The following is a 7,870-nucleotide window of genomic DNA, read 5'->3' on the forward strand; positions in this document are numbered from 1 at the left end:
CAGAGGCTTACAGAAGGGTGTGTGTAAAACTATTACTAACAGCTCCGAATCTGAAGGAACACAAATGCCTATTAGTGAGCTGTGATGATACAAACAATGGCGTAGTCGCACCATGAAATCCTCTGTTATTCATAAAACCTACGAGGCAGACATTTACGTCCTGATAAAACAGGCTTCAGCATATGCTGAAGTGAAGAAAACCCAGGAGCAGAGCCCATGACTACAGTGTGATTTTACGCATTCGTGCATACGTGTGGAGAACAAACATATAGAGCTATATAAATGCTACATAGGCTTGCAAATGTAAATACTAAGCTGGGAACTGGTGGGTAGGGCTTCAGACCAGAGAAGAAGGGTCTGAATGGGACCAAAACAGGAGCACAGGGCACTCCTACCCTCACATGCTCTCTGCGTGAATCCACTGGGAAACAGACTTGACTCATAAAGTGATTTTTTAAACTTTTTATAATTTACACTATAGGAAAGCTTTACGATTTCCATTGATTTTATTATTTAATCCAATTAGAATTCCTCATGAGCCCCCAAATAGTTGCAAGAAGGTGTTTTGTGGAATCCATCCTAGTCAGTTACCAAGTGGCAATATCCATCAGGGCAGACGCCTGTGGGGCAACAGAATGGTAAAGGGCAATTATGTAGAACAGATGATGTTTGGTCACAGACCAGCTCTTCCCATTGACTCGGCGTTCAATACGGATCTCATCATATTTATTTAAGATCCTTAATTGTTACTTATCTTGTGTGTCTTGTTCTCATGTTTGCCTGTTCGGTTTCAGTAATGGAACCGTAATCTATCAGTTCAGTCTCAGGAAACACTTCCTTGACGTGCTTCTTCTGTTGCTGTCACAATTCACCTGCATTATGCATGTGTGAGCCATGCAGGAAGAAGGCAGACCTTTCTGCTATTCAGAATAAGGTATCTTTAGCAAAAGAGTCCTGCCTCTCCATCAAATGGGAGCGTCAAGCAAATCTGTCCCCAGTATTTCTTTTTTTGGTTGTATTTTGTTTACTCTTGTTTCCCATCCTCAGTTCTCTTTTCTCACATACGTTTTCTCCCTTCAAACTTTCCTTCAAGTTAAAAAAAGAAAAAGAAAAAAAAACAGCTCATTTCAGTTATTTCCTCGGCAGCTGCCACAAATCAGTTTTGGAAGAAGTTGGAACATCACTTTAGGCCTGGGGATAGACAAGGTGCTCCAGATACAGTGCTACCCATTTCCAGGAAGGTACTGCTAACCCAGAGAGGGGCACCTCTGTGTCAACAGAGAGCATACTGTGATGGTAGGGACCCCAAACGGGGCATGGTGAACATCTGTTCTTTCCTCTTATTAAAATAATCACTTTTCGGGGCGCCTGGATGGCTCAGTTGGTTAAGCATCTGACTTCGGCTCAGGTCATGATCTCACAGTTCGTGAGTTCAAGCCCTGCGTTGGGCTCTGTGCTGACAGCTCAGGAGCTGGAGTCTGCTTTGGATTCTGTGTCTCCCTCTCTCTCTGCCCCTCCCCTGCTCACACTCTATCTGTCTCTCTCTCTCTCACACAAATAAACATTAAAAATTTTTTTAAAAAATAAAATAATCACTTTTCTTCTCCCCTTCTCTTCCATCTTCTTCCCTTCCTTCTTTTCCCTTTGCCCTTTAACCATGATAATGAAGGGCACTGTCATGAACAGAGAATACCTTGGGTCTGAACTTGGTCCTTGTTAACATCTTACATTACTATGGTCCATTTGTTAAAACTAAGAAACTATTAATGGGTACAGTTACCATTTATCATTACCTGTCTATTACTATTACTGAACTCCACACTTTATTTGGATTCACTGTTTTTTCCACTAATGTCCTTCTGTCCCAAGATACAATCCAGGGAACCATACTGCATTTAGTCTCATGTCTGAAAGTCTCTTAGTCTTTTCTTCTTTTTATGGCCTTGAGAGTTCTGAGCAGTACGCGTCAGGTGTTTTGGAAAATGTCCCTCAAACTGAGGGTGCTGGTCTTTTGCTCATGCTTAGACTGGAGTCTAAGAATATCAAAAGAAGTGATGTGCTGCTTTCGGGATATCCTATCAGAGGTACACGCTATCAACATAATTTATAACTGATGATGTCCATAGTGTTTTCTGGATTGGAGATAAATCGCTAACTCTGGTGCAAAATCAAGGAGAGAACGAAGAGAATCTACATCACTTACTGGGAATTCTTCCATAAGGAAGGTTTGTCTTTTCTCCTCCATTTATTTATTTATGTAATCATTTACTTATGTCAGTATGGATTCACATACATTTGTTTCTTTTTTCTTTTCTTTTCTTTTTTTTTTTTTTCTCTTTTTTCTTCTGCTCTTCCCTAAGAGCAGGCTCTGGTACTGGGGCTACAATAAGTTAGTCATATTGGCACCACCTAAAACCTAAGGAGAAAACTTGGCTTTCTGGCTACAGAAAATGGGAAAAGAGCACCCTGAGGTCTGGAGTTTAGGGAAATCCCCATGTTTTTTCTCGTTTTTTTCCTCACTGCTTTGCCTTGAGAGTAATTCCAATTGCAGAAAACTACTTAGCAGCATGTGTGGCTAACACTTCTAGAGAAACAGTAAATTTCTCTCCAGAGGAAAGGGGCCCCCAGAAGCCGTAGAAAATGGGACAAACGATGGAGAGGAAAGAAGTGGAGAAGAGTAGCCCTTAATTCTGTGCATGACTTGACACAAGTTCCGGGCTCATTCTGAGTTGCTCACATGGAGAAAAGACCCATGGCTGGAGAGCAAAGGGTTTGAGAAATTAACTGACATTGGAAAATCTGCCCACAGAAGGTGAGTCCAGAAGAGGCTGAACATACCCGGGTTCACTGCCCATTAAATGAAAACAGCGGACAGTCTCCAGAGGATTTTAACACAACGTAATATGTGGGGCACCTGAGTGGCTCAGTCAGTTGAGCATTCAACTTTGGCTCAGGTCATAATCTCATGGTTCATGGGTTCAAGACCTGTGTTGGGTTCTGTGCTGACAGCTCAGAGCCTGGAGCCTGCTTTAGATTCTGTGTCTCCCTCTCTCTCTGCCCCTCCCCTGTTTGTGCTCTGTCTCTCTCTGCCTCTCGAAAATAAATAAATAAACAAATGTTAAATTTTTTTTTAAATAACATAATGTAATATTCAAAATGTCTAAGATATAATCTAAAGTTCCTAAACATACAGAAAACTGGAAAGTGTGACTGATTCTTAAGGAAGTAGACAATCAGATGTCAAGCTCAAGATTACCCAGGTACCAATTTTTTTTTCAAAGACCTTTAAACAACTATTATAGTCATACTCAAAGAGATAAAGGTAGACACTCATTATGAATGGAAAGATAATCTTTACATAGAAACAGAAACTGAAAAATATGATATCTGAAATAAAAAATTCATTGGATGATATCAAAAACACAATGAAGGTGACAAAGAAAAGAGTCAGTGCGGGGCGCCTGGGTGGCTCAGTCGGTTAAGCGTCTGACTTCAGCTCAGGTCACGATCTCGCGGTCCGTGAGTTCGAGCCCCGCGTCGGGCTCTGGGCTGATGGCTCAGAGCCTGGAGCCTGCTTCCGATTCTGTGTCTCCCTCTCTCTCTCTGTCCCGCCCCCGTTCATGCTCTGTCTCTCTCTGTCTCAAAAATAAATAAACGTTTAAAAAAAAAAAAAAGAAAAGAAAAGAAAAGAGTCAGTGAACTTCCAAACAGATCAATAGAATTTACCCAATTTCTCCAACAGAGAGGGAAAAGAAAGTGAAAAACTCAGAGTCTCAAGGTCTCATGGGACAGTATCAGAAATATCTAATATTCATGATATTTAAGTCCCAAAAGAAAGCGACAAAGAGATTGGTACAGAAAAAAAATCTGAAGACATAATGCCAGAAAACATAAATTTGGTTCAAGACATGAATATACAGCTGTAAGAACTCCACACAAAATCAACTCAAAGGAAACCAACTCATCAAATTTATGAAAAGAAAAGATAAAGAAAAAATATAGAAAGCAGACGGAAAAAATAACCCATTATATATATATAGGAAAAACAACTCAATGACTGCTTGGTTTCTCATTAGAAACCAAAGTTCTCAGAAGACAATGGAATAACATCTGTAAAATGTGAAAAGAAAAGAACTTCCAACTCAGGATTCAATACGCAGCACGCACGTCTTTCAGTAATAATGTCATAATGAAACTCATTCCTAACAGGCCTTCTCTAAAACAAATGTTAAAGAAAATTCTTCAACGTAGGATGTTCCTAGAGAGTTTAGAACTTCAGAATAAAGAAAGTGCTACAGGGGAGCCTGGGTGGCTCAGCTGGTTGAGCTTCTGGCTTCAGTTCAGGTCACGATCTCACAGTTTGTGGATTCAAACCCCATGTCGGGCTCTGCCTTGACAGCTCAGAGCCTGGAGCCTGCTTTGGATTCTGTGTCTTCTTCTTTCTCTCTACCCCTCCCCAGCCCATGCTCTGACTCCCTCTCTCTCAAAAATAAGTAAACATTAAAAAAAAAAGAAAGAGCAACAGAAATGATAACTATTTGGGTAATTGTAATAGACTATTTTTGTCTTGCATTGTTTAAAATATGTATAACTATCTGAAGCAAAAATGTAAACATTGTCTAGTAGAGTTATCAGTATATGTGGATGTAATATAAATGCCAACTATGACATAAAGGGGCATGGTAATCCCTAGAGAAACCGCTTAAAAAATACTACAAAGAGTTAGAGTCTGAAAATTGATAGATAAATTTAAATGGATTACTAAAAGACATTCAAATAATTAAAAAGAAAGCAGGAAAGCAGGAACAGAGAAACACACATGCACACAAGAGAGGCACAAATCAAGCAAATAATAAGATGATACATCTAAAACCAACAATATCAAAGATTACATTGCATGTAAATGGTCTAAACACATAAATTAAATGACAGAGACTATCAGATTGGATTTTTTACTTTTTAATATGCTATATGCTGCTATATTAATGTTAGCCGAACTTGTATAGTCATAATAACATATGCGCAACAAAAATGGAATTTTATCTGTGAATGAGGTGGGTCACCAAATACATTACCATCTGCCTAGTTGTAGAATATTTCTTGTTTTAATACCTTCCTTTTTTAAGGTTTGGCTGAGGTGGCTATACTCTTCCACAAACGTGGCCAGGCCCACTGAAGCCAGTCAAATGGCTCTGATCGCCCACTCAACAGCCATTTGCTAACAGAGCTCTGATTCTGTTTAACCGCAGAGAAAAATCACTGGTCTGAGTGAACTGTAAAAATCTCATTTCCTTTTGTGAGTTGATGAGTCAGTTTTCGCCAACGTGTAAGAGGGTCTATTGGGGCATCTAGGAAATAGATTTTTTTTTTCCAAGAGAAGAGAGAGAGGATGAGAAGGGGGAAAAAAAAAAAAAAAAACCTACTTTTTTTTTTTTTTTTTTTTTTCCTCCAGCGTGGACTCCCTCACTTTACTTTTGAAATTCTGCCTTGGGATACTTAGAGCTGTGGTAACCACTGCCACCAGGAAGGGAGCTGAATATGGAAGTGGAGAAAGATAAGAGGGGTCTGATGAACCAACCTTGAGAGCTCCTGCTACTGGACTTCTGGTCTCGTACACAAGAAATATACTTATTGTTTAAGCCAATGTTTGGCCATGCATTCTGCTACCTGTACTCAAAGTATTATTAACTGACAAATGAGCAAAGGGAGCCTGATCTTTTTCAGCACAGAATGTCATACGTGCACTTCTGCCTTTTGAGAACTGTTAGGGCCCTATTCTTTCCCCCCCTTTCTCAGCCACTTATTTTGGAAGGGAGAGAGATGGCCTCTCTGCCTGGAGAGGATGAAGACGACTAGAGTAAGAGGCAGAGTACTATACATTTATTGCAGAGCCAAAAAATACTGTATGAGTTAGGATTCATTCATTCAATCAAGTCAACAAACATTTATTGAGTGCTGATTGTGTCCTAAACTCTGTTAGGTGCTAGAGGTACAACAATGAGGAGAACAAGTTCTGTGCTTCAAACAGGGGTGATAAACAATATGCAAATAAGTATATAAGGTCAGGTTGTGTTATAAAGAAAAGCGGCCAAATAATTGCATGTTGAGGACGCTTCTACATAAAATGATCAGAAAATAACAGCTATTTCAGAACTTTATACAGAGATTTGTGTCCTTTCCTGCTTTCTTTGAGAAGTGATAAAGACACTTTGAAATTGCAAAGCCTTAGTAAAGTTCCACATTACAATTTAAGCTCAAAGAAAGCAGTAAAGCAACCTTTCTTTTGGAAGAAAGGAAAGAAGGAAGTTAAAAAGGGAGGGAAGGAGGGAAGAAAGAAAAGAGAAGAAAAAGGAGGGAGAGAGGAAAAAGAAAGAAAGAAAGAAAAAGAAAGAGAAAGAGAAGGAGAAAGAGAAAGAGAAACAGAGGAAGGGAGGGAGTGAGGGAGGAAGGAAGTGCTACTTCAGGAAAGGTTTTTTTGTTTGTTTGTTTTTTTTAAATTTTTTTTTCAACATTTTTTATTTATTTTTGGGACAGAGAGAGACAGAGCATGAACGGGGGAGGGGCAGAGAGAGAGGGAGACACAGAATCGGAAACAGGCTCCAGGCTCCGAGCCATCAGCCCAGAGCCTGATGCGGGGCTCGAACTCACGGACCGCGAGATCGTGACCTGGCTGAAGTCGGACGCTTAACCGACTGCGCCACCCAGGCGCCCCCAGGAAAGGTTTTAAATCTCAGTACAAATCAATCTGTGATAACAGCTCACAAACTTGGAAATTTAGTAAGAGAAGAACTTAAAAGGGTTAGAAAATGGCCAGATAGTGTCAGCTAAGCTAGATGGTAAAACAAAATTGAGACTAGAGAAGGAATGGAGCATTAAAGGACAAACTGAAACGAGGACAGGCGAAAGGAGCCGTAGGTGTGGAGAACAAGTCATCAAAGCAACTAGAAATTTTCTGGACTGTGACACGGAGGTCAGGAGGAAATCCTTTCGGGTGGAGCAGAAACTTGGGTAGCATATATTATTTAGAAACAACCTGATTCATGATCTTACTTATAGCAGGAAGAATCAGTGTTCTGGCTATCCCCTGCTTAGAAAGGCCGTGAGCCCAGAACTCCTTAGGGGTTGTACCAGGTTGAGAACTACACCCTTCTTTCTACAGCCCGCATTCTTCCAGTTTACAGGCTCTTTCTCAGGCTGGGAATTCCAAAACCCGGGACAGGCGGGGCTCCAAAACCTGGAGGTTAGTAGTTGCCAAGTTAGCCACTAAATTTCCAGGCAGCCCCTCCCCCCAAAGCTCACAAGAGAATTATTGCTGAGTTCCATTTTCCAGGGCACGTCTTTCCCCCACGAGTATTAAATCCAGATTAAATCATAAATACACGCCAGTTGGAGCCGCAACTTCATATTCCAGAGCGAACCCTACGACTTCTGCAAACACTCCCCCTTGCTGCCAGAAACCCCGCCCCCGTTCGTAACCATGGGAACGACTGACTCTCTGAGAGCCGGAGATTCCCGGTTCCGCCCCCTCCCTAACAAATATTGTTTCCCACTATCTGTCCACATGGGCGCACCGCCTTACTATTGGTCACTGCCCCAGGACTGTGCCTTGCTCCAGCCAATAAGCGGCCTGTGCACGTGTACGCCTGCGTATCCCGATTGGTCACCACTGCTTGATCACGCACTGCCTACCTGCGCCATCCGGTGCGTGGGAGAGCCTATGATATGACTCGGTGGCCATTTACAACCAATCCGCACCAGGCGGGGCTCACAGCCGGCCTATGGGCGCGCGCCGGGGGTGGGCTGTCCCGGCCCCTTACCAGTCCCACCTGGGTTTGTTAAAGCGATAGGCCCCACGGCGCACTAGGGCTCC

At 41.7% G+C, this 7,870-nt stretch overlaps 2 long non-coding RNA genes across 3 annotated transcripts in view; both read right to left on the bottom strand.

Moving 5' to 3' along the window:
• The window catches only part of LOC131516112 (uncharacterized), an 85,022-nt gene that overhangs the window by 76,315 nt on the left and 837 nt on the right, over positions 1 to 7,870 (bottom strand). The window lies entirely within an intron of this gene.
• LOC131516113 (uncharacterized) lies at positions 448 to 7,800 on the bottom strand. Of its 2 annotated transcripts, none has more exons than XR_009263899.1 (2): positions 7,690 to 7,800; positions 448 to 1,086 (listed from the first exon to the last, which is right to left on the bottom strand). It is a non-coding gene; the product is annotated as an uncharacterized LOC131516113 (long non-coding RNA). The 2 variants fall into 2 exon arrangements; XR_009263900.1 differs by lacking the exon at positions 7,690 to 7,800 and adding an exon at positions 7,300 to 7,667.

This window comes from Neofelis nebulosa, chromosome 7 (assembly GCF_028018385.1).
Source record: "Neofelis nebulosa isolate mNeoNeb1 chromosome 7, mNeoNeb1.pri, whole genome shotgun sequence".
In the NCBI taxonomy this organism is placed as follows: domain Eukaryota; kingdom Metazoa; phylum Chordata; class Mammalia; order Carnivora; family Felidae; genus Neofelis; species Neofelis nebulosa.